This window comes from Chrysemys picta, chromosome 3 (genome assembly GCF_011386835.1).
Source record: "Chrysemys picta bellii isolate R12L10 chromosome 3, ASM1138683v2, whole genome shotgun sequence".
Classification (NCBI taxonomy): Eukaryota; Metazoa; Chordata; order Testudines; family Emydidae; genus Chrysemys; species Chrysemys picta.
The window spans coordinates 142,257,031-142,284,013 of NC_088793.1; the positions used below are offsets into that span (position 1 = coordinate 142,257,031).

At 43.3% G+C, this 26,983-nt stretch overlaps 1 protein-coding gene across 3 annotated transcripts in view; it reads left to right on the forward strand.

Moving 5' to 3' along the window:
* Positions 1–26,983, forward strand: part of PRKD3 (protein kinase D3) — an 84,411-nt gene that overhangs the window by 11,586 nt on the left and 45,842 nt on the right. The window contains exon 1 of one of the 3 annotated variants that reach the window (XM_065589193.1): positions 1,209–1,306. The exons of the other annotated variants lie outside the window; for them this stretch is intronic. The gene's annotated coding sequence lies outside the window, so the exon portion shown is untranslated. Of the gene's footprint in view, positions 1–1,208; positions 1,307–26,983 lie in introns of those variants that run through there. 3 annotated transcript variants of the gene reach the window in all.

Here is a 26,983-nt window from a genome sequence, read left to right on the forward strand (position 1 = left end):
AGACTAATTGAGGGAAAACTGTGCACATGACAGCACTTTGGTATGGTCAGTTTCAGTAAATAAATGTAAATATCCTTTGTTATGATAATCTTGGCTGCTGCTTGAAACAATAGCAGATAAAAATCAGACGTGTGTGATTTTATTTTTTGATCGGTCACTGTGTCCCTCCTGATAGTGCAGCTATGTTCCAGTGTAAATCTTTCTTTGATCTTTGTATAATTCTACCAATATTTTTTGCTTGAAAATTGCCCAGTTCACTTTCAAGGCAAAAGTGACATTTTCTGCAAAGTTTGAAGAGACTTGATCAATTTTTTTTTTGAGTTAGTGGTCATTTAAAAAAAAAAATCCCAATTTGAAATTTCTAATGGGATAATATTTAGTGTGTCTCTAGTACACAAATGGCTTAATAGCCCCTTCAGATTTTCTATATAGCAAAATCCAGGGTTGGATAGCGATGACTCACAGTTGCTAACTAGCTAGTACTTTTTTGTGGTGGCTGTCATTGTTCCACAATCTAAGCTTACATTTATAAAAAAAAAAAAACCACTAGTTCATACGTCTGAAGATAACTTTCAAAATGGTAAGTGGTGTCTTCCTGAGTCTGCAGACAGCCTGAAACTATCCTAATAAGAGGCATTTGTTGCTCCTATTTATATGGATACACGAGTTGACATTGAAACCTACTTATGATAGTTTAAATATGAGCATTAACTATTTTACTGTTAATCAAAGTAGATGAGAAATAGATCACATTATGACAGTATGCTCATGATCTACTCTGAGTGGTGACTCATTTTGGTGTCAGGAATGAGCTGCTCATGGGAGAGTACCACTATTGTCTGCCTTAGGTTCTTCCCCTGGTTAAATCTTAAAAACTCATGCATAGGATATATTTGAAGAAACGAGGTTGTAATTAAGCAATGTATTAACTATTGTTGGATCTAGTTGTAATTGTGTTTTTTATAGGTAGTGTGCTCTCTAGTAGTTGATTGTAACTTAGCATGAGTCCTAAACTACACTTATGTAAGGGACTGCTTCTGCTCCCATTGATGTCAATGGCAGAACGTCAATACACCACAATGCAGGATTAGACCCGTACAGGAGCTAGCAAACAAAGCTGAAAAACAGGGAAGTTTGGGGGAGGGGCTGTGTGGTGGTCTGGTTTTGTTTTGGAGTTTTTTTGTTTTGTTTTTTGTTTTCCTTAACAGGAGCTTAGACAGGAAGGCTATGAAAGATTCAGAGGCAACAGTGGTAGTGACCTAAGGAATGGAAGAGACAATGAAGATGACTGGCTGTAGAAGATGCAGTATGTATATTATTCTGGAGTGGGTACGGTTAAGAGTTTTGTTTGTATTAAGTGTCCCTGATAGACCTGATGGAAGAGGGTTGGAGATGCAGGTGGAGACTATGGTTGAGTTTTGAAGGTGGTTCGAGCAGATGATGGAGGGAGGGCAAGAGGAGGCTGAAGGGAAAAGTCAAAACTTGCAAATGCAAGCTGGACTGGAGAACTGTGAGAGTAGACTGCTGGGTAAGGAAAGCAGCCAGCATGGAAGCATGAGAGTACAAGAATCATGCAGAGGAAAGGGCTGGCTAGTGAAGGAGAAATACAGCTCAGGAACAGGTTTGCTGAGTTGAAAAATGAAGAAGGGGCATAGCGGGCAGTACAAGGTGGGAAGACAAGGAAGAAAAGAGTAGCTAGTCCTACAAGAAGAGGGGACAAGTCAACGGAAACAGAGTCAATGGAGCCCCAGGAGGGTAGAGGGAGAGTTGCAAAAAGATTGCTAGAGGGAACAAAAGACAAGAGGACTTGCAGCCAGAAGGAACAGGAGGAAGGCCAGAGAATCACACCATTGCCAGAAAAAGGCAGGTCTACATGACTGGGGGACTCCCTACTAAGAATAGAGAGGCCTGACACCCGAGCTGATGCCCAGAGTTAAGATATAGGATGTGGACCTGATGTTGAAGAGGACCCTTATAGGATCAGGAAAGAATCCACTGATTGTCTTTCACATTGGTACAAATGATACTGCTAGTTTATTGCTGGAACGCATTAAGGGAGACTATGCCAGGCTGGGGAATACGCTTAAAGAAATGGAGGCTCAAGTGCTCTTCGGTGGGATTCTACCCCTCCCTAGAGGAGGAGGAGGAAGAGGAAGGTGAGACAAGATTATGATGGTCAACAGATGGCTCAGACAGTGCTTTGGGATGTTTGACCACTGGGAGGCATTCGTTGACAGAGGACTGTTTTCATGGGATGGACTCCATCTGAGTAGGGAGGAAAATAGACTTCTGAGATGGAGGTTGGCATAACTCATTAAAAGAGCCTTAAACTAGGAACCCAGAGGAGATGATTGGGAGATGCTCATGTAATCTCTATTCCTGATTCTAACTTTGAACAGGAGGAAAATCAAGAAAGAGGGAATTCAGTAAAGGAAAAAGGAACAGCAGTGGGTAGGAGAATGGACTTTAAAAGGAAAGATAGTGCCAATACCAGCGAAGCTAACAGGCAGGTAGGCGATACCGGCAACAGAATGGCTATATCTAATTTGGTGAGAAATCTGGGTGAAGCCAAGCAGAAACAACTAAGATGTCTGTACTCCAATACAAGGAGCCTGGGTAACAAAACGGAGGAACTAGACCTACTGGTGCATGAAGTGAAACCAGATATTAAAGGGATAACAGAAACATGGTGGACTAGTAGTCATGAGTGAAGAGATTGAAAAGTATGTGCTGTTTAGGAAAGACAGAAATAAAGATAAGGGCGGGGGGAGGGGGGGGAAGACAGGGACGGATAGCTCAGTGGTTTGGCCTGCTAAACCCAGGGTTGTAAATTCAATCCTTGAGGGGGCCATTTAGGGAATTGGGGTAAAAATCTGTCTGGGGATTGGTCCTGCTTTGAGCAGGGGGTTGGACTAGATGACCTCCTGAGGTCCCTTCCAACCCTGATTTTCTATGATTCTATGAGTAGCATTGTATGTTAATGATGAGGTAGACTGTAAAGAAATTAGAAGTGATGGAATGGATAAAACAGTCTGGTTGGGTCAAACTCACTTTGGGGAAGAAAACTACCAGAGGTTCCCCTGGGATAGTGCTTGGGATATGCTGCAGATCCCCCCCAGGATCCAATTTGGATATGAATAGAGACCTCTTTAATATTTTTAATGAAATAAAAACTACTGGGAATTGTGTGATTATGGGAGACTTTAACTTCCCAGGTATAGATTGGAGGACAAGTGCTACTAATAATAGTAGGGTCCAGATTTTCCTGGATATGATAGCTGACAGATTTCTTCACCAAATAGTTGCTGAATCTACAAGATGTGATGGCATTTTAGATTTGGTATTGATGGGTAATGAGGACCTCATAGAAGAACTGGTTGTAGGTGACAACCTTGGTTTGAGTGATCATGAGCTAATTCAGTTTAAACTAAATGGAAAGAGAAACAAAAATAGATCTGCAACTATGGCTCTTGATTTCAAAAGGGCAAACTTTTTTTTTAAAGGGTATTAGTTAGGGATGTGGACTGGACTGCAGAACTCAAGGTTCTGAATGTGGAGGAGACTTGGAATTACTTTGTCAACGTTGCAGAAACTATCTGAAGCCTGCATCCCAAGCAAGGGGGAAAATTTTGTAAGTAAGGGTTGTAGACCAAGCTGGAGGAGCAAGCATCTCAAACAGATGATTAAGAGAAAGCAGAAAGCCTACAAGGAATGGAAGATGGGATGGCTCAGCAAGAAAAGCTACCTCTTGGAGGTCAGGAAGTATAGGGAAAAAGTGAAAACTGCCAAAAGTCAAGCAGAGTTGGATCTTGCAAGGGAAATTAAAACCAACAGTAAAAGGTTCTATAGCCATATAAATAACAAGGAAAGAAGTGGGACTGCTAAACACTGAGGATAGGGTGGAGATTAAAGATAATCTAGGCGTGGCCTAATACCTACATAAATACTTTGCCTCCGTTTTTAATAAGGGTAATGAGGTGCTTTGGGGAGTGGCAATGGAAATGAAGAAATGAAAGTAGAAATGACCACATCTACGGTGAAAATCAAACATCTTAATGTGACTAAATTGGGGGAGGGCTTGGATAATCTCTATCAAATAATATTAAAGGAATAGATACATGAAATTGCAAGCCCAATAGTAAGGGTTTTTTATGGGCTGTAAACTTAGGGGTTGTACCCTATGACTGGAGGATTGCTAATATAGTATCTATTTTTAAGAAAGGGAAAAAAGTTATCTGGGAAACTACAGGCCTGTTAGTTTAACCTCAATTGTATGCAAGGTCTTAGAAAAAGTTTTGAAAGAAAAAGTAGTTAAAGACATAAAGGTGAATGATAACTGGGATAAAATACAACTTGGTTTTACAAAAGGTAGATCGTGCCAGACCAACCTGATCTTCTTTGAGAAGATAACTGATTTTTTAGACAAAGGAAATGCAGAAGATATAATCTATCTGGATTTCAGTAAGGCATTTGATACAGTTCCACATGGGAGGCTATTAGCTAAATTGGAGAAAATGGGGATTAATATGAGAATTGAAGAGTGGATAAGGATCTGGTTAAAGGGGAGACTACAATGGGTCATACTGAAAGGTGAACTGCAGGCAGGAGGGAGGTTACTAGTGGAGTTCCTCAGGGATTGGTCTTGGGACCAATCTTACTTAATGTTTTTATTAATAACTTTGGCACAGAAAGTGGGAGTGTGCTAATAAAATTTGCAGAGGACACAAAGTTGGAGATATTGCCAATATGGAGGAGAACCGGAATATCATACAAAAAGATCTGGATGGTGTTGAAAACTGGAGTAGTAGAAATGGGATGAAATTTAATAGTGTAAAGTCATGCATTTAGGGACTAATAACAAAATGTTTTGCTATAAGCTAGGGACTTAGTTAGAAGCTACCGTGAAGGCGAAAGACCTGGGTGTATTGGTTGATCATAGGATGACTATAAATGACCAGTGTTGTGAGACCATGAAAAAGGTTAATGCAATCCAAGAATGCTTCAGGCGAGGTATTTGCAGTACAGAGAAGAAAGTGTTTTTGCCATTCTACAAGGCTCTGGTGAAACCTCATCTGGAATACCGTGCGCAATTCTGGTATCCCATGTTTTTTAAAAAATGAATTGGAACAGGTGCAGAGAACAGCTACTGGGATGATCAGAGGAATGGAAAACCTACCTTGTGAGCAGAGACTAACCAAATAAAGGCTATGGGGAGATAAGATTGCTATCTGTAAATATATCAGAGGGATAAATACTAGGGAGGAAGAGGAGTTATTTAAGTGAAGTGCTAATGTTGACACAAGAACAAATGGATATAAACTGGCCATCAAAAAGTTTAGGCTCGAAACTAGGTGAAGTTCTGGAACAGCCTTCCAAGGGGAGTAGTGGCGGCAAAAAACCTAACTGGCTTCAAGATTGGGGTCGATAAATTTATGGAGGGAATGGTATGATCATACTGCTTACAATAGTATATAGCCAATCTGCGACTGCTAGTTGCAAATATCCCTAATGGCCAGTGATGGGACACTAGATGTGGAAAGCTCTGAGTTATTACAGAGAATTCTTTCCCAGGTTTTCTGGCTTTTGGGTCTTGGTGAAATGCTCAGGGTCCAACTGACTGTTGTATTTGGGGTTGGGAAGGAATTTTCCCCCAGGTCAGATTGGCAGAGCCTGTTTTTTATTTTTTATTTTTGCTTTCATCTGCAGCATGGGGCTTGGGTCATTTGCAGGTTTAAACTAGTGCAAATGGTGGATTTTCTGTAACTTGAAGTCTTCAAATCACGATTTGAGTACTTCAGTAACTTAGCCAGAAGTTATGGGTCTATTACAGGAGTGGGTGGGCGAAGTTCTGTGGCCTGCAATGTACAGGAGGTCAGACTAGACGATGATGATAGTCCCTTCTGGCCTTAAAGTTTGAGTCTATGAGAGGGTTTTCCTTAGCTCAGTTGGTTAAGGCCTGTATTTTGAGAGGTAAAGAGTTTGGGTTTTTATCTCAACTCTCTTTGGTTTATCTAGCAGTTATTTGTATCAATGGTTTCCTTTCAGAATGGCATTCAACTCTATCTTTTACAAGCTATGAAAAAATTGATCATGTCATTAAAAATTACTCTGGGTAAGAGAGCCAATTAGCTGTAGCTCCATATTAAGTTCTTTTTTAGACTTCCCGTATAATCCCTATGTGTGTTTATTTCGTAACTTTGCACAGGGAATATATTCTTGTGATTGCTTCAGGATAGGCTATTTTTTTTAAGTTAGAAAGCAGTTGATCAAGCTATTTTCAAAATATACTTGCTTATAAATTACTGTTTTGGCTTCCTGTAGCTAATTAGCATCTTTATTGTAAAAGTTTGACCCTAATTTAAATATTAAAATCTAGGGCATATGTTGATTAAAAATGCCTTAGAAAAATCAGCTGGTGGTTCTGATACAGTGAAGCAAGATTTATAAAGGCCTCAGATTTATATCAACTCTTCAGGGGATTTTCTGACTAATCCTACAGTTGGCATAAGAAACACTTTTAAATGCCTCCTTTCTAGAAATTTGTCCTGTTTCTCTCTTAGTTCTTTGCATTCCTCTAGCTAAACAACCAGGGTTTCTTCCATATCCTTCAAGGAAACACCAATCCATTCCTCCAAATCTCTGCAAATTTCACGTACACATGCTTTTTTCCTAACTCTGATGTACACTATTTTTGACAATTTAAAAGTGGAACACATAGTTATTCTAATTCAGGATAACGTTTTTGAATTACACAAGGATTAACAAATTGATCTGCTCAGCACCATCAACTGTACATCTGCTTTCTCTTGTGGCTAGCCAGGGTGGATTGATTTTAAATCAAGGCAATTGAAATCAGCAATTTAAATCATTAAATGGAAAGGCTTGAATTTAAATAATCAATTTTAATCAGCTTTTCCATTTGTACTTCAGTTATTTTCCGGTTATACCAGGGGGACTCCAGTGCATGCCTCTAGGGCAGGGGTGCCCCTTCTCCCTCTGTCATGCTCCACTGTTGCTCCCTCCTCCCCCTCCCCAATGGAGCTGCCCCAGCCAAGCTGCTCTGGACCAGGAGCCTGCCTCCCGTCTGCTGCACAGAGCGGGGGTCGGGGGCTGATGTCAGGGTGTTCTTCTCCCTCTGCTCATGTACCCGCTTGCTGCTGAGCTGAAGTCCGGGAACAGGGTAAGCCTGTCTTCTGCTGCTCCTGGCTTGGGAGCGAATGCTGTCGACAGCAAGTGCTGCTGGCTGAAAAAGCATTCAGGCTCCTGAGTGGTCTTCTTAAAGAGACAACCGTCTCCCCCCCAACACACACACACACTCTCACACCAAACCAAAATCTGAAATAGCAACCCCAGTGAGCCAGGAGTGGCCAGAGGGCTGTGGGATGGCCAGCAAGATGCAGCCCCTGTGCAAGAGCACAGAGCCTGCCATGAGCTGTAGGACGAGTGCCAGGCACCACGAGCCATAGCAGCAGCGCAGAAATAAGGGTGTGTTGTAATTGAAATCAATATATTTGAAAATGTAGAAAACATCCAAAAATATTTAAATAAATGGTATTCTGTGGTTAACAGTGCGCTTAAAACTGCCATAAATCACGACTGTTTTTTTAATCTCACGATTAATTGCAATGAATTTTTTTAATCGTTTGACAGCCCTACTTTATAGTAGATGTGGTATATCTTTTTTCTACCTAGCAGGGTATGTTTTAACTGTATACATTTGTTTAAGCAGCTATATAGCTTAATATTTTCAGATTCTTATTAACTGAACATTTTTAGTATGCTAGAAAATGGTGAATAAATATATTGCTTATTTCCTTATAATTAAGTTTTTGCTTGTGATTTGTGTCAGACCTTATCAGGATGTTAACTGGAATTGAATTCAATGCACAAAACAGCATATAAAATATATATTAATTAATCAAAACAACTTTAAATATTTTGGATACATAACCATATCAAAACATGTTTCACATTTACTACTAAATGATTTATTAAAGGAACGGAGGTATTAACTGTAGTTGGTGAATTAAACTGATTATTTCAGGTCAGACTGGGAAATTTTTCAAATATGCCTAAGTGAAAGTGATTGGAATTTAAGTTCCTCCTTGTCTAAGTCTCTTGAAAATTATACAAGTCTCCTAAGTTACTTAGGCTGTCCTTCAGATGTTTAAAACTGGTAGATCTCATTCCCTTCCTCGTTGTTTTTATTCATAGATTGGAAGAGAAAGGCATGTTTTCCTGCTTTCTCAACTCAGTCGATTTCTCAGCTTTGAATGAATTAGTCCGAGAAAATATTCTTTGTGCCTGCAGAAGAGGTTACTGTTATCCAAAGTTGGTTTAGTTCTTCAACCAACTCTGTTCCAGGTGCTTAGCTAGTGACTTGCACCAGGTCAGTAGTGTGACTTTCTTTAAAACATCATCAGCAAACGTGTGCTGCTTGAAAGATTCACCTCCAGCCCTGACATTTATTATGGTTGGCATGATTGCTGTGTGATTATTAGATTCCCACCTCATAGCAGCAGCATCTTCTTCAGCAAGTAGGTGTCTACCCTGGTACTTTGGGTTGAGAATATTGGCATGAAAATGAGATGGAGTTAAGTACTTGATCCATCTGCTTCTTTACTACCTGCAATTTAACTTTGTTGTTCAGTATTTCTTTCTTCAATGTTTCTTGAAGTTCTTTCAGCAGCATCAGCAATACACTAGCTAACTTTCTGCAGTTTGTCCAAAGCTATGGAAATAGGTTTCAGTATATTCAGCATATCTTCTACATTTCTCTTTAGTCTGATGTTGACTACTTTGGCTGCAATAGTTCCATCTATTTTGTGACGATTTTCTTCACAAGTTGTCATCAGAATTGGCCAGTTCTTAATAAATAGCTTAAAACAGTCAATCACTGAATTCCATCATACATTTTGGGGGATAATTAACGTAGATCCTCCTCCTTGCTTCAGCTTCACTGAAGCAAAGTGGCTGTTCTGGAAGTCTTTTGCAATTTCAACAATGTTTTCTTTCATTCCTAAAGCTAAAGTTAAATCTTTGGCTAAAAGAAGCATCAAATGAGCACTCCACCTGTATGTTATAAGTTTCAGGTTTCCTTCATTATCTTCTAGATTTCTCATATCTTTGCTACATTTGCAGCATTGTTTGTGACAAAGCTACGCACTTGACATTTGAATTTTTGTTCAGTTTTTCATAGCTCTTATTGCTAATTCTTATAAGTATTCTGCTGCATGAGCGTTTCCTGAAGTATCAGCTGTTTCTGTGAGATAAACAACCCCATCTTTTGTTGTTGTAAAAGCATGTATTTCTGGATCATTGTGTACATTGCTCCACCCAGCAAGACTCAGATTAATGAATTTCTCGTCAATGTTTTTTGCACACTGTTCAGTTTCCTTCTCATGCACTGTATCTAGCAACTTTCAAGGAAAGTCTGCTCTGCTGTGGAGAGTGTAGCATGGTCCTAATGATTGAACAATGTTAACAAAATATTTGTTCTGAACAAGATGAAAGGGAGAATTTGTTGCATAAACAAACCAAGCAATCTTTTCAGCTATGGTGTCTTGCTGGAATTTGCTGGTCCTGATTATGAACTCATCGTTGGGGTTTTACTGGATGATGAAGGAAGTCTTTTTTGATACAGGTAATTTACTGTCTGATAAATATTTAGTTGCAACATTGTTGGTAGTACCAGCAGACACCTAAAACTTAACTTCAGAGTTATTGCAGATGATGAACATTCATAATCCCTTATGTTGAAGATAGACTCTGAAACAAAATGGTAAAAAAATAAATCACTCTGAGTATTACTCAGTACACTGCTTTAAAACTGAGATTAATTAAATATATTTCCTACAGCAGCTGTTTGTACTACTATGTAAATGATTTGATTTAATTCTAAATCCTGTTTTATAGAGGAAAAAAATTAATACATCATAAGGATTATCATCTAAATCTATTTAAACCTTTATCTCCAGCAACATACCAAACAGGTTGGAATTAAAATATATATATATTAAAATTCATAAATGCCTAATAAAATGTTGCTTTTAAACAGGAAATCTTCACCTACGATATTTGATTACATCGAGCAATAAAAAAAATCATTTCAGAAGTCCAGCAGTAACAATAAACATGTAATTGATAAATATTCTCTCAATAAACTAATACACCAATTATATTTTCAACAGACATTTTGAAATTCATAAATAAGGAATACACTCAAAACACAAATTTATGACCGTAGTATAGATGATCATTTACTAGCATAGTAAGACTTGGTAGGCAGTCCATAAGAATGAGTGTACTAGCCAGTTGATACAGATTGTTCAGACATGTCCACATCCATCTTCAAAGTCATTACCTTTTGAGGAGCATTTTTTCATAATGTTGTTTCATCCTGACAACCAGCCTTGCATTTCTTTGTTGCACAGTTTACATTTGGCTCGTGTTCCTTTTTTACCCAGAGGTACAGGAATTTATAGAAAATATTCCCAAAAGGGTCGTTTTAAGACCTGCAGCCATGGTCTCTGGTTCCCAGATGTTGAAATGAACACTTACAGGTTTCACTCTGATGACTGTTGTCCCTTCTTCCTACAGTGTCCTGCTTGTGACACCAGCGTTCTTCCTTTCTGGTTGCACATTCTGCTGCTCAGGGCGGCGGGTATTGTAGGCTGGAGCAGGCTGTGCCTCCCCAAACGGCTGAGCATGGCCCGCCCACGCTCCGCCCCCCAGGCTAAGCCCCTCCTGCAGTTCCCAGTGCTCTGTCCTGGCCCAGGCTGGCTAGCCTGCCTCCCGCAGGGATTCAGGGAAGCTGCCGCCTGGGCTGCACTTCCCGGGGCTGGGGGCGCCGCAGCTGTACCGCCCGGAGCACTAGGGCTGGCGTCGCTGCAGCCGTGCTGGCTGCCCAGGGCTGGGAGCACTGTAGCCATGCCACCCAACCGCCCGGCGCATCAGGGCTGGGAGCGCTGCCGCCTGGTGCTTTGGGGCTGGCTGCTCGGTGCTCCAGGCCTGGGGGCGCTGCAGCCACACGGCTGGGGTCTTGCCTCCCAGCATTGAGGCCAGAGGCCGTGGTGGAGGTGCTCTGGGCTCCTGCGGGGGGGTCAAAAAGGTCAGTGGAGAAGGGGGGGGGCGAAGGGGAGAGGCAGGGCTTTGGGCACAAGGGGAGGGGTTGGCCATTTACCTGAAGTGTCCCAAACCATCCAGAAGCAAGGGCTGGTAGTTACTGGGCGAATCAGTATTTTTGCATGACTTGGAGAGTAAGAGTGTGTCTACACTACGAAATTAGGTCGATTTTATAGAAGTTGATTTTTTAGAAATCTATTTTATACAGTCGATTGTGTGTGTCCCCACTAAGCGCGTTAAGTTGGTGGATGCGTCCACAGTACCGAGGCTAGCGTCAACTTTAGGAGCGTTGCACTGTGGGTAGCTATACCACAGTTCTCGCAGTCTCCGCCGCCCATTGGAATTCTGGGTTGAGCTCCCAATGCCTGATGGGGCAAAAACATTGTTGCGGGTGGTTCTGGGTACATGTCGTCAGGCCCCCCTCCCTCGCTCCCTCCCTCTGTGAAAGCAACGGCAAACAATTGTTTCTTGCCTTTTTTCCTGGGTTACCCGTGCAGACGACATACCACGGCAAGCATGGAGCCCACTCAGCTCACTGTCACTGTACGTCTCCTGGGTGCTGCTGGCAGACGCGGTACTGCAGTGCTACATAGCAGCATCTCCTTGCCTTGCCGGCGGCAGACGGTGCAATACGACTGTTAACTGTTGTCGTCGTCTCATGGGTGCTCCTGGCCGACCTTGGTGAGGTCGGTTGGGGGCGCCTGGGCAGACATGGGTGCTCCTGGCTTACCTTGGTGAGGTCGGTTGGGGGCGCCTGGGCAGACATGGGTGCTCCTGGCTTACCTTGGTGAGGTCGGTCGGGGGCATCTAGACAAAAATGGGAATGACTCCAGGTCATTCTCTTCTTTAAGTTTTGTCTAATGGAGATTCAGTCCTGCCTGGAATATCATCCCAGCTGGAGGCTTCTGCCTCAGGCTGCTCTCCCAGCCGGCAGCACTGCGTGGTCGCACCTACCCCAGCCTACCCCTTGCTCCCATTGCTCAGGAGCAGTTCAACTATAGGCTGAACAAGTGCAGAATGGTGGTAGAACGTGCCTTTGGACATTTAAAAGCTCGCTGGCACTGTTTGCTGACTAGGCTGTTTGCGATTAGATTAGAAGAGCACAGCAAGGTGCGCTGTGCATCACAGAGGCTTTGAAAACCAGTTTCATGACTGGCCAGGCTTTGGTGTGACAGTTGTGTGTGTTTCTCCTTGATGCAAACCCGCCCCTTTGTTGATTTTAATTCCCTGTAAGTCAACCATGTAAGCCATGTCGTGAGTTGCCCCTCCCTCCGTGAGCAACGGCAGACAATCATTTCACGCTTTTTTCCGCAGACAGCATACCACGGCAAGTATGGAACCCGCTCTGATCACTGTGGCAGTTATGAGCACTGTAAACACCATGTGCGTTATCCTGCAGTAGATGCAGCACCAGAAACTTCAAAAGCAGGCAAGGAGGCGACAGCAGCGCGGTGATGAGTGATGAGGACGTGGACGCAGAGTTCTCTCAAAGCACGGGCGCTGGCAATTTGGACATCATGGTGCTAATGGGGCAGGTTCATGCTGTGGAACGCCGATTTCTGGGCCCAGGAAACAAGCACAAACTGGTGGGGCCGCATAGTGTTGCAGGTCTGGGATAATTCCCAGTGTCTGCGAAACTTTTGCATGCGTAAGGGCACTTTCATGGAACTTTGTGACTTGCTTTCCCCCGCCCTGAAGCGCAAGAATACCAAGATGAGAGCAGCCCTCACGTTCACAAGCGAGCCCTCACATGGTCACTGAGCTGCTGCTATCAAGGGTAGTGACTCTGGGAAATGTGCAGGTCCTAGTGGATGGCTTTGCTGCAATGGGATTCCCTAACTCTGGTGGGGTGATAGACGGAACGCATATCCCTATCTTGGGACCGGACCACCAAGGTAGCCAGTACATAAACTGAAAGGGGTACTTTTTAATGGTGCTGCAAGCACTGGTGGATCACAAGGGGCGTTTCACCAACATCAACTTGGGATGGCTGGGATAGGTGCATGACACTCGCATCTTTAGGAACTCTGGTCTGTGTGAACGGCTGCAGCAAGGGACTTTTTCCAGACCAGAAAATAACCGTTGGGGATGTTGAAATGCCTATAAAAAGCAACAGAGAGTCCTGTGGCACCTTTAAGACTAACAGATGTATTGGAGCATAAGCTTTCGTGGGTGAATGCCCACTTCGTTGGATGCAATGACCTAAAATTATCCTTGGGGACACAGCCTACCCCTTAATGCCATGGCTCATGAAGCCATACACAGGCAGCCTGGACAGTAGTCAGGAGCTGTTCAACTATAGGCTGAGCAAGTGCAGAATGGTGGTAGAATGTGCATTTGGACGTTTAAAAGCTCGCTGGCGCAGTTTACTGACTCGGTTAGACCTCAGCGAAACCAATATTCCCATCGTTATTACTGCTTGCTGTGTGCTCCACAATATCTGTGAGAGTAAGGGGGAGACGTTTATGACGGGGTGGGAGGTTGAGGGAAATCGCCTGACCGCTGATTATGCGCAGCCAGACACCAGGGTGGTTAGAAGAGCGCAGCAGAGAAGCTTTGAAAACCAGTTTCATGACTGGCCAGGCTACGGTGTGAAAATTCCGTTTGTTTCTCCTTGATGAACCCCCCCCCCAGTGCACTCTACTTCCCTGTAAGCCAACCGCCCTCCCCTCCCCCCTTTGATCTCCATTTGCAGAGGCAATAAAGTTATTGTTTCAAATTCATGGATTCTTTATTAACTCATCACACAAATGCGGGGATAACTGCCAAGGTAGCCTGGGAGGATGGGAGAAGAGGGAAGCACCGGGTGGGGTGGCGGAGGAGGGAAGGATAAGGCCACGCTGCACTTCAAAACTTATTGAATGCCAGCTTTCTGTTGCTTGGGCAGTCCTCTGGGGTGGAGTGGTTGGGTGGCTGGAGGCCCCCCACACCGTGTTCTTGGGCGTCTGGGTGAGGAGGCTATGGAGCTTGGGGAGGAGGGCGGTTGGTTACACACAGGCTGCAGCGGCGGTCTGTGCTCCTGCTGCCTTTCCTGCACCTCAACAATACGCCAGACAATATCAGTTTGATCCTCCAGGAGCCTAAGCATTGCTTCCTGCCTCCTCTCATCACGCTGACGCCATTGATCATCTTGATCCCGCCACCTCTCCTCTTGCTCCCGCCACCTGTTCTCACGCTCATTTTGTGCTTTTCTGCACTCTGACAGTGTCTGCCTCCAGGCATTCCGCTGGGCTCTTTCAGTGTGGGAGGACTGCATGAGCTCAGAACATTTCGTCGCAAGTGTGTTTTTTTTCGCCTTCTAATCTTCACTAGCCTCTGGGACGGAGATGATACGGGGAGCGTTGAAACATTTGCAGCTGTGGGAAGGAAAAAAGGGAGAGTAGTATTTAAAAAGACATTTTAGAGAACAATGGGTAGACTCTTTCACGGTGAACCAAGCTGTTAACATTACATAGCATGTGTGCTTTCTTTACAAGGTGGCATTTTGCCTCTTATATTGAGGGCCTGCCAGTTTGGTGTGAGAGAGAACACACACAGGGCCGACGGGCAACAGAGTTCGGCTTGCAGGCAGACATGGTAGGCCACAGTCTTTTGGCTTCTTTCACCTTCATAACATGTGGGGATGGTTTCAGACAGCAGTGCCCTCATTTACCATACCAAGCACCTGTTGGGTTCGCCATTTAACAGGAGGGACTGCTTTTTTCGGGTTAACGTGCAGCACAAACCCAACTAACCCCCCTCACCTCCCAATTCTCTGGGATGTTCACTTCACCCCTCCCCCCACCGCGTGGCTAACAGCAGGGATGATTTCTGTTAAGCCACAGGCAAAGAGCCCAGCAGGAACGGCCACCTCTGAATGTCCCCTTAATAAAATTCCCCTATTTCAACCAGGTGATTCTGGGAGTACATCCGGGAGAGCTTCACTGAGATGTCCCTGGAGGATTTTGCTCCATCCCCATACACGTTAACAGACTTTTCCGGTAGCTGTACTGGCCGCCAATGCATCCCAAGTCTTCAGGGCAAATTAATCATTAAACACGCTTGCTTTTAAACCATGTATTATATTTACAAAGGTACACTCACCAGAGGTCCCTTCTCCACCTTCAAGGTCTGGAAGCCCACCTTGGAGGGGTGGGGGGTGGGAGGGTACTAGATCCAGGGTGAAAAACAGTTCCTGGCTGTCAGGAGAAAATGGTTTCTCCGCTTGCTTGATGTGCTCTATCTTCAACCTCCTCCTCCTCCTCATCTTCCTCATCCCCAAAATCTGCATCCCTGTTGTGTGAGAATCCATTGACGGAATCCACGCACAGGGTTGGGGTAGTTGTAGGGGCACCCCCTAGAATGGCATGCAGCTCATCATAGGAGCGGCATGTCTGGGGCTCTGACTAGGAGCAGCCGTTTGCCTCTCTGTTTTTTTGGTAGGCTTGCCTGAGCTCTTTGTTTCACGCAGCACTGCTGTGGGTCCCTGTTATAGCCTCTGTCCTTCATGCCCTTGGAGATTTTTTTCAAATATTCCAGCATTTCGTCTTTTGGAACGGAGTTCTGATAGCACAGATTCGTCTTCCCGTACTGCGATCGGATCCAGTACTTCCCATTCGGTCCATGCTGGAGCTCTTTTGTGATTCTGGGACTCCCTGGTCACCTGTGCTGATGAGCTCTGCATGGTCACCTGTGCTGATCAGCTTGCCACGTTGGCCAAACAGGAAATGAAATTCAAAAGTTCGTGGGGCTTTTCCTGTCAACCTGGCCAGTGCATCTGAGTTGAGAGCGCTGTCTAGAGTGCTCAAAATGGAGCACTCTGGGATAGCTCCCAGAGGCCAATACAGTCGAATTGCTTCCACACTACCCCAAATTCGACCCAGCAGGATCGATTTCAGCACTAATCCCCTTGTTGGGGAGGAGTACACCAATCGATTTTAAGAGCCCTTTTAGTCGACAAAAATGGCTTCATGGTGTGGACGAGTGCAGGGTTAAATCGATCTAACGCTGCTAAATTCGACCTAAACTCGTAGTGTAGACCAGGGCTAAGTTTCCATGATGGGTACAGTCATAAATATTCATAAATTGAGGACTGAGCTAGTCAGAGCTCAGGTAGGGAGAAGCTATAAAATAGGAGTATGAGACCACCCAGGTGAACTCAGTGGATGCTCCTGATGAAATACATGATGTTGTCTCCTGGAGTCGGAGACTGGGTTTCAGTGCCTATGTTGACTTTTGCCAGTCTCTTGCACCTAGTAGTACAGCCCCTTGGTATTCCCAGAGGATCAAGCCCTGAATAGAGTACATGACCTATTGTGCCATATTTATAAAGCCTGACCTCAAAATTTAATGTTTTCCCCCTGATTTTTTCTTTATATAGAAAAGCAGCCTTTAACTCAAAGTTTTTGATAGTGACTCAGTCATGGAGTTAGCATATTAATTTTTTTATTTAAATGTTTTGAGACATTATAATAAGTTTAGGCCTTAACATATTTTGTATTAAATTCAGATTTCATTTTAAACATCAAAGGGGTAGCAGTGTTAGTCCGGATCTGTAAAAAGCGACAGAGTCCAGTGGCACCTTATAGACTAACAGGTATATTGGAGCATAAGCTTTCGTGGGTGAATACCCACTTTGTCGGATGCATGTAGCGGAAATTTCCAGAGGCAGGTATAAATATGCAGGCAAGAATCAGTCTAGAGATAACAAGGTTAGTTCAGTCAGGGAGGATGAGGCCCTCTTCTAGCAGTTGAGGTGTGAACACCAAGGGAGGAGAAACTGCTTTTGTAGTTGGCTAGCCATTCACAGTCTTTGTTTAATCCTGAGCTGATGGTGTCAAATTTGCAAATGAACTGAAGCTCAGCAGTTTCTCTTTGGAGTCTGGTCCTGAAGTTTTTTTGCTGCAGGATAGCTACCTTTAAATCTGCTATTGTGTGTCCAGGGAGGTTGAAGTGTTGTTCTACAGGTTTTTGTATATTGCCATTCCTAATATCTGACTTGTGTCCGTTTATCCTTTTACGTAGTGACTGTCCAGTTTGGCCGATGTACATAACAGAAGGGCATTGCTGGCACATGATGGCATATATTACACTGGTGGACATGCAGGTGAATGAACCGGTGATGTTGTGGCTGATCTGGTTAGGTCCTGTGATGGTGTCGCTGGTGTAGATATGTGGGCAGAGTTGGCATCGAAGTTTGTTGCAAGGATTGGTTCCTGAGTTAGAGTTACTATGGTGTGGTGTGTGGTTGCTGGTGAGAATATGCTTAAGGTTGGTGGGTTGTTTGTGGGCGAGGACTGGCCTGCCTCCCAAGGCCTGCGAAAGCGAGGGATCGTTGTCCAGGATGGGTTGTAGATCACTAATGATGCGTTGGAGAGGTTTTAGCTGAGGACTGTAGATGATGGCCAGTGGAGTTCTGTTGGTTTCTTTCTTGGGCTTATCTTGCAGCAGGAGGCTTCTGGGTACACATCTGGCTTCGTTGATTTGTTTCCTTATTTCCTCGTATGGGTATCGTAGTGTTGAGAATGCTTGGTGAAGATCTTGTAGGTGTTGGTCTCTGCGGTTGTGGTTGGCTGTAGATGATGGATCGAGTGGTGTGTCTGGGATGGAAGCTGGAGGCATGTAGGTAGGCATAGCGGTCGGTGGGTTTTCGGTATAGGGTGGTGTTAACGTGACCGTTACTTATTTGTACCGTGGTGTCTAAGAAATGGACCTCCCGTGTAGATTGGTCCAGGCTGAGGTTGATGGTGGGGTGGAAGCTGTTGAAATCGTGGTGGAATTCTTCCAAAGTCTCCTTCCCATGGGTCCAGATGATGATGTCATCAATGTAGCGTAGGTAGAGAAGGGGCGTGAGTGGACGAGAGCTGAGGAAGCGTTGTTTCTGGTCAGCCATATAAATGTTGGCATATTGTGGGGCCATGCGGGTGCCCATAGCGGTGCCACTGGTCTGGAGGTATATATTGTCACCAAATTTGAAATAATTGTGCATGAGGATAAAGTCACAGAGCTCAGCAACCAGTTGTGCTGTGGCATCATCAGGGATGATCAGATTTTATTTTGTTAATTAAATTATAATTTTTACATTTAAAAAAAAAACAACCCACCCGGCTGCCAGCTTGCAGCATTGACTGACCTGTTTATTCTTTCCACATGCCCCTGGTATGCCAGGGAGGCAGGCTTTAGTGGGGAGTGAGAGAAGGTTTTGGTGGCAATAGGAGGCATGAGTCTAGATGTGTGGCGGCTAGGGGAGTGAGTCAGATTTGGGGTACAAGGAAGTGACCAGAGTGGTGGGGAGATGAGGGAAGAGAGGTTAGCAAAACAGGGATGTATGCAGGTGTGTGTGTGTGTGGGGGGGGGGAGTGGTGTGTGTGGGAGGGTGTGTGTGTGTGTTTGTGCCAAGGCATTGACACATGCTTGGCTTTCTGGTGTACCAGGTGGCAGCACCAGTGAAGTAATGCCTATATGGCAAGGCAGAAGGTGGAGAAAATATCTATAGTACTGGATTTTGAAGTCTAGTTCTCCAGCCGATGGCATGAATTCTGACATGATTTTAAGTATTGGGGTGGGTAGCTGGCTGAGGACACAAGGTGGTAATCAGAACGATGTGACTTCAGTTAATTATAAAAATTGACAAGATTACAGATGTTTTGTGCCATTAGAAATAAGCTGGGATTAACTTTCAAATGGTGTAAGCATTTGTTTTGAGTTATGGTGGGTCATGAGATATTGGACCGTAAAACAGTATCCGCCTTTACTTGTCCCTTGTGTGAGAGTTTTTGACGATTGGTCCAGAATTGTGTAATGTAAGATCTGGAACTTGAACCGGAATAATTTTCAATTATTGCCAAGATAGAGGAAAAACCCCAGTTGTTTTTTTCACTCCAGCAATACTGGTTGCTGTACACTGCATTAAGGTCCTCAATTTAATTCCAGTAATATTGTTATATAAAGTGGAAAATGAAGTATTGCTTCCTGAAACGTTAAGTACCACCAGAACAAAGGGCAAAGTTAACTCCTGATGTAACTGCACTGATGTCAATGTAAGTCCACCAAGGAACAATCTGTTGTATAAGCAGACTTCCCCCATGTGATATCCTGTTAGATGCTCTTCTGGAACTGTTATACTTAAGAACAGGCTCCATTTTGCTTTTAGGAAATTTAATAATACTGGGATTAAATTTTATACATTGAATCACTGCAGATTGTTTGGTGACAGGTTTCAGAGGGGTAGTCATGTTAGTCTGTATCAGTAAAAACAACGAGGGGCCCTTGTGGCACCTTAGAGACTAAAATTTATTTGGGCATAAGCTTTCGTGGGCTATAACTCACTTCATCAGATGAATGGAGTGAAAAATACAGTAAGCAGGTATAAATATACATCACATGAAAAGATGGAAGTTGCCTTACCAAGTGGGAGGTTAGTGCTAACGAGGCCAGTTCAGTCATGGTGAATGTGGCCCATTCCCAACAGTTGACAAGAAGGTGAGAGTATCAACAGAGGAAAAATTATTTTTTGTAGTGACCCAGCCACTCCCAGTCTTTATTCAGGCCTAATTTGATGGTATCAAGTTTGCAAATTAATTCCAGTTCTGCAGTTTCTTGTTGAAGTCTGTTTTTGAAGTTTTTTTTGTTGAAGAATAACAGACTTAAAAGTCGCCATTCTTCAACAACAACAACAACAACAAATACTTCAAAAACAGACTTCAACAAGAAACTGCAGAACTGGAATTAATTTGCAAACTTGACACCATCAAATTAGGCCCGAATAAAGACTGGGAGTGGCTGGGTCACTGTTCTTAAAAATAAAAATAAACTGTTCTTCAAACAAACAAACAAAAAAACCCCACTCTGGTTTGTATTTTGTTTTAAGTTTAAATTTATCTTGTGAATATCTCTTAAAAAATTGAAAAAGGGTCTGATGGTTCCCCCTCAGATATTTATTCAGGTAATTGTCAGAAAGATAAACTAGAAAAGCTTTACTACTTACTGCACTACGAAAGGGAGAATTTCTGGTGGTTTTTATAATATTGCTTGAAAATAAGAATTTATGCAAAGTTTAACTTTAAGTTGCTTTTCTAAAAGACACTCTTTGGAATATAAAACCCCTGCTTGTTTGCCAGTGAGACTATTGGCCAGAGATCCACATACTGCTTGTTAGCTCAGATGGCAGCAGAAGTGAGGAGCTGGTAGTTGAGCTCCTCACCGCCCTTACAAATATAACAGGGAATGGGTGAGGTGGGGGAGGGTAGCTGAAGAGCTGCGAGAAATAAAGCTGCCAGCTCCACTCCTGCTGAAGCCCAGCCAGCTACAGATATGCTGACGAAACACCTGTGGCTCATCAGAGCAGGGCTTGTAGCTGGCAAACAACCAGTAGTTCTATAGCTGAGGAATTCCAGAGCTGGAGGTGGGAGGAGGATGCAGTGATGGATCATGGGGATGGGGCAGAGTATGCAGCCTCAGCTGAATTTCTACTGCAGGATTGCCAGATGTGGACCTGCGAGCTGGACTGTGTGATGGGGCAAAGAGGGAGCAGTTAATATGGAGGGGTGAGGCTGGGGGGGCCATCTCTGGTATTGCTGCTCCTGGGAGGGGTCGGCCCCGGGGGCCCCGCTGCTCCTCCCGGACTGCTCTTCCCAGACCACTGCTTCGGGTCAGCGCCCAGGACCAGCTGCCTGGGGCTGCCCGAACAGTGGCCAGTGTGGCTGGCCCCGGGGCTGCGCCAGCTGCTGGGGAGGCCCTGGGGTCAGCCGCTGCAGTTGAGGAAGTCCCGGAGGTCCCGGAAAGTCATGGAATCTGTGGCTACTGTGACCTTCATGAAAGACTCGCAGCCTTACCTGTAGTACGTAATCTTCATTTCTAACACACAAGGTAGCCTCCTACATTAAATTGATTTTACTTGCTTACATCAATCTGACACAGACATCTTCCATCAATGCTTTCCTTTTCAGAAACGAATTTATCCTATCATGTAGAGCATGTCATTTGTTTGAGAGTCAAGTCTCGAAGTTCTTAGCAATACTGTAATTCTTACACCTTGCTTCAGACACTTTGGAATTAGATCCTAATGGTGAGAGACTTTGAAGCTGTTTTCTAGTAAGGAAAAAGTACTTTCCTGAATGTGGAAAGAGAGTCTGGTATGTTTTATGATTTGCAGCTACAAAGGGGATTTCCACATGGCATGCACAATCTCTTAACTATAGTTTTCCTGTGAGTTAGTTGCTTTGAGTGTTTATAATTTGTTTAATGATTTACAATTACTACAATGAGTTTTAATCTAGGACTTGTACATGAGAATGGTTAAATAGGTTTAGTTACAGCTTAAACTTTATAAACAAACATATTTTTCACCTTCCTACGTGATTTCTAGTTAACTGGGGGAAAATTTCTGGCGCATATGCCCTGAAAGCACAGAACAAGGAAAAAATTAATGAACAATCTTCACCAAAAGAAATAGAAAATGACTCCTGCAGTCTAGCCCCCTAGTCATGGAAACTGCTGATCTGCTAATCAAACAGCTGTTTGGCAGCTTGGGAGAGGGCAGAGACCAGCAGTGAGTGGTGGGCAGGGGCCTTGGGGAGGGGGCACAGTGGGGGTGGGAAGAGGCAGAGTGTAGGCAGGGGGCCTCAGGGCAGAGCAGGTGTGGAACCCGCCTGGGGAAAAGTAAAATTCGGTACATATAATAATAATAAATAATAAATTATAATTAATAATAAAGTGTTTAGTATTTGTTATGACAGCCCTGCCCACCTGCTGCTGTGATCCTAGTGCCAGGTAGCCTGCTCCAGCTGGGGTCATTGGACTGGTGATGCTGCATGGTGTGGGGGTGCTGAGCACCTGGCCTCCTGCTGCTGCAGGGCCCGATCCTGTGGGAGGGTTGGTGAGGCGATACCGCTCGGCCTGATCCTGCTCAGGGGAGGGGGGCTGATGCTGGGGCTGATCCTGTGTTGTGCAATTTTTTGCACACCCCCCCCCCAACTGGCTCTGCTCCCAGGGCAGGTGCCCCTCCTGTCGTACCCTAGTTATGGCCCTGAGGATGTCACATGGGCCACAGCTGTGTGCTGATTGGGCCACAGGTTCAGAACACTAGTGTAGAGAGAGTCTGTCTTTCCTCTTTTATATTTGTTACATTTTAAACTCACACTTGCACTTGGGGCATTGGAACAGAATAAAATGCTGAAACCACTAGCAGCTGGTTACTTCAATTTGAGTAGACTATATTGGCTTTGCTGGCAGAGTTTGACCTTGATGTGGTGTAGTACAAAGTAGATTTTTACACAAAAAGCCAACATTAAAGAAAATCCCTCCCCCCCCCCCCCCATGGATCAGATCTGAATTTTAAAGTGCTTTAAAATCTCTCCTCTGATCATAGGAAAACTCTTGCCCCCTCCATAAATGATATTTCTAGACTGGCTTTTCTCCGTCATGAAAACTTGAAGCTTTCTTTATATTAACTAAAATATCTGGGCCAGGCTGATTATACAAGTGACATAGGCAATTTTTTTAAAGCAGGTCACAAACTGAGTAATTTTGAATGAGTTAATAGTCTTTATCAGAGGTTCTGAGATGACCCCCTTCACAAAGAAATGTAACTTTTAATATATTTGGCATATAGTGCAATGTGCTGCTTTCTAAAGACAAAAGTATTTACTTTTGTGTCAGGGATAAGTCTTCTGGTCGAGATGGTTTAGTAATAGCCAGAGAAGAGGATGAGTTCCACCAAAGATGAGAGAGAACCTGTTTCCTTCAATTGAAACATTGATGATAGTTATAGTAAATATATGAGAGCCAGAGATAAGGCATTCTCAGTTGGGGTCTGGTGGTGGAATGAATTTTTAGTAGAGCTGATTAATTTAGAGTTCGACCACCTTGAGGTCAAGCTGCAATATTTTCCTCTTTGGTAAAGTTTTCCTCCATAATCAAAATAACATTTACAGGCACATCTCTCCCCCCCTCCCCCCCCAAATTAAAGATTCCTACTTTTAGCAAAGCTTCTTATAACCCAAGAGCTGAACACTCTATAAAAGCAACCTGGGACTTTGCTATGCAATCTAATAATTATGGTGATGGGGACTTGAACAAAATGCTAAAATATATTGCAATAAAATATTATATAAAACATGGTATGGTAAAGAAGGTTTTATTCTGAGTTTCTAATAGCTGCATTGCTCTTGAGTGATGAGGTTGTGAATTTTCCAGACATCCCAAATGTTATAACCTTCATACCATATTAAACCAGCATGGATCCTTTACATGTCATACCTTGTAAACAAAAGCTATGTTTGAGTCTTCAGATGTTTTTATGGAAGCTATATTTTGTAACCCCTCTGCCTCTAAAGGTAGATTTTGTTAGTATAATGATTTCAATAGGCCAGGCTTCGGAGAGAGAAATTAATTATAAATACATTTCACAAACCTTTAAATAACATACAATTACTCTTCTGTACATAATGCCATGATAATAAGGTCTGATATCTAGAATTCTGCTATGGCTAAATGCGGAAATCTAATACCTTTGGATGGGCAGATCATTTCATTCTTTCTAATGGCATAAAAAGCTTCCATTTCTGACCTGATATTCTGTAAGATTTCAAGCTTCAAATTAGTTACTGGCCTATGACTGAGTATTGTACATCCTGGGCATCAAGCCAGTAGAATTTTTTTTTTTTTGAGAGAAAAAAGATGGAAACACTTTTTGCATGTAGTTGCATTTTGTTTTCAGCCGCTGGCTCTAGGCACCAGCAAACCAAGCATGTGCTTGGGGTGGCACAATTTCAGGGGTGGCATTCTGGCCACACTCCCCCCCCCCCTTTTTTTATTTTATTTTTTGCTTCGGCAGTTGTGCTCTTGGAGGTTTTTTTTGGCTTGGGGCGGCAAAAAACCTAGAGCCGGCCCTGGTTTTCAGTGGATATTGCTTGATGCTCAGAGGATGAGTACAGGTTAAGAAGGCAGTACATGTAATAGATCACCCTTTTTTTTGTGTTTAGGTATGTGTATATATAGGTATTGGTGTGTGGGTGTGTGTGTATGTATATACAACCTCCTGCCCCCCCCCCCCGCACACATATATACAATATATACTATATGTGGTTTTCTCTTAGAGCAGTGGTTCCCAAACTGGGGTTTGTGAACCCTTGGGGGTTCGCGAAATGTATCGGGGGGGTTCTCAGAAAAAATTCTGTAATGGCAGACAGAGCCATCCCTAGGGACCCCGGGCGCGGGGGGGCTGGCAGCCGGCAGCCTGAGCCCCATGACCATGACTTCCTGGCAGAACATAAACTTCGGTTGGATCAGTACACTAAAACCAATATAACTGCACACCTAAAAGGACTTTGTGCAACATTCAGGCAATACTTTTTAGCTATGTCAGGTGATAACTGGATTTGCAAGCCCTTTGATGATACCACTTTCTCAACGCAGATATTGAGCACTGAGGAAAAAGAGAAATTGAGATCTCCTGTGATTACGAATTGAAAAGGAGTTTCAGAAATTTGTCATTGATCAACTTTTGGCTGAGTTTAAGATGGCAGAAAAAGCTAGGATAGTTTTGTTACTGTTTTCAACAACATACTTATGCGAGAAAGTATTTTCCTCATATGCACATCTGAAAACCAAATAGAAGCAGACTCAACGCTGAACCAGACCTGAGACTTTATCTTTCTCCGATGGTTCCGGACTTCCAAGAACTATGCAGATCAAAGCAAGTGCATCCATCACACTCAGGAGATTTAAATTTCAAGACTCCTTATGAGAAATGGAAAGGGAGGTGGATATTTTTTCTGTTTCTAAAATTAAATAAGCTGCTAGTGTTGTTTTTAAAGTTATGAAGAACAAGTTTAAGCTTTGTTGTCGTGGTGCGTTGTTTGCCTGGACTGCTCAAGACCCGAATGCTTGTGGGAGGAATTCTTTATTTGAGTTGGCTTCTTAAATACCTTCATGCTGTTTCACGTCTGATACTCCTTGATGAAACATGTAGGAGGCTTAATCGAAGTGATATGAGCTACAAAAGTGAAATCTTGGAAGAGTGTTGCAGTTTTCATAATGTAATCAAATTAATAATGTAATGATAATAATGTAATAATAAATAGTGTGTAATCGTGTCATAAAAAACCCAAATTATTTCCAAGATCACTGCTTCTATAATTTATGCTCAGAGAAGGGAGAAAATCCCTGGAAATATTCATTCTTAGGAGGGGATATGTGAGATTTGATATTTTCGTGAAAGGGGTTCACGGGTTGTTAAAGTTTGGGAACCACTGTCTTAGAGGATATCCTCTAATGTTCTGCTGAACACAGTAAGCACAAATAGGCATCCCTCTGAATCATCAGATTCTCTGCTGGTTATGGTTTACAAGGAGACTAGTAATAGATGTGGTGTTTTAACACCCTTAAACTATGAGACATCACTATTGGTAATTGAACCTTCAGATGTCCACCTGCCATGGTGTAGCATTGCTTCATCGAGAAGGAAGAATTTATCACTGATGTGGTTGATATCACATCTTCCTGGAAGCTTCCTGGAAGGATGACACAGAGGCAGACCTGAGAGAGACAGACAGACACTGGAGAAGTCAACGTTTTGAGTACAGATCTTAAAATTAGAGGTACTGTGTATTGCTCTTATTTACAGCATTTAAGGCCACATTATGTATGCTCTGCTTAATGCAGTTCTCTTAATTCTTCATACTCTGTTTTCTCCTTAATTCATTACTCCATAGCCTATTTTCCCTCACAGGCAGCTGTAGTGAGCTGGAGCAGTACCAAAGTACATTGGAAGCCAAAATACGCTTACATTCTGAGGCCAAGAAAGTGCAGATGAGGTCACCCTGGAGAAGCTGGCTTTGCCAACAAAAACCACCCGAAAATGAACAGTAACCAAGACATTAAGAACCAAGTCTAGAAGGCTAATTTATAAAATTCTAATATTTTGAGTAAAAGTGACTTACAACAGCCTAGCATGCTATTACTGATCCCTAGTATCTAGTCTGAAATGGTGAGGAAGAGGTGAGAGTTTGGTTAGCCAAACATGGGAAATATTACTATTACAGCGCATCAGTGTGTGTATTACAAAATCTCTTCTTATGATTCAGGCACAGACATTCCCACCCTCTTTATCTCCTCCCCCGACACAGACCTTTGGGAGTTTGATGGAAAAATACTACTTTCTGATAATTCATGGACAAATGCCAGTTACCAGGATTCATCTGTGGATGGCTCTGCTTGGATAGAGTGAAGTTGGCAATAAGTGCTGAAGATTGCTTACTTAGCAAATAAGTGGGGAGGTGTAGGTAATATCGCATGACAGTGATGGAATTTTGTTCTCTATCAGCTCATGTTTGATGGTTTACAATGCTCTGCTTTTGAGAACATGGTTATGCTGCCATAACCTCTTTCCAGAATACAACCGAAGAAAAGAGTAACATATGTGTGTGGAACATATGAGAATGGATCAGGCAGGAAGAATAAACAGCCTGCTGCTTCTTCAGAAGCACAATGAATCAGCTTCACAATGACTGGGAACGTGGGATGGATAATCTCAACCAGTGTTTGTAGATTAAATGTGCCACAATATCCACCAAGCTCTTTTCTTTTCTTCCTGATGTGTGTGAGATACCCACTGACATTGAACAAGAGCTGCCTATCTTCATGACCGCTCAAGTACATTCTGAGTGCTATGCACTGTTAACTGCTGGAAGCCTGGTGACTCCTGAGTATTGTACACAATGGTCATCCAAAGTAAACATGGATGGCATGCTCAGTAAAATAAAGATGGTCACACCAGTGTTGTTGAAAAAATGCTGGCATAAGGAAGGAAATACAGATTATAGCCATTTTGAAGCCTGGAAAAGAGGCCACTGACCCCCAAAAGATACTGGCCCATCTC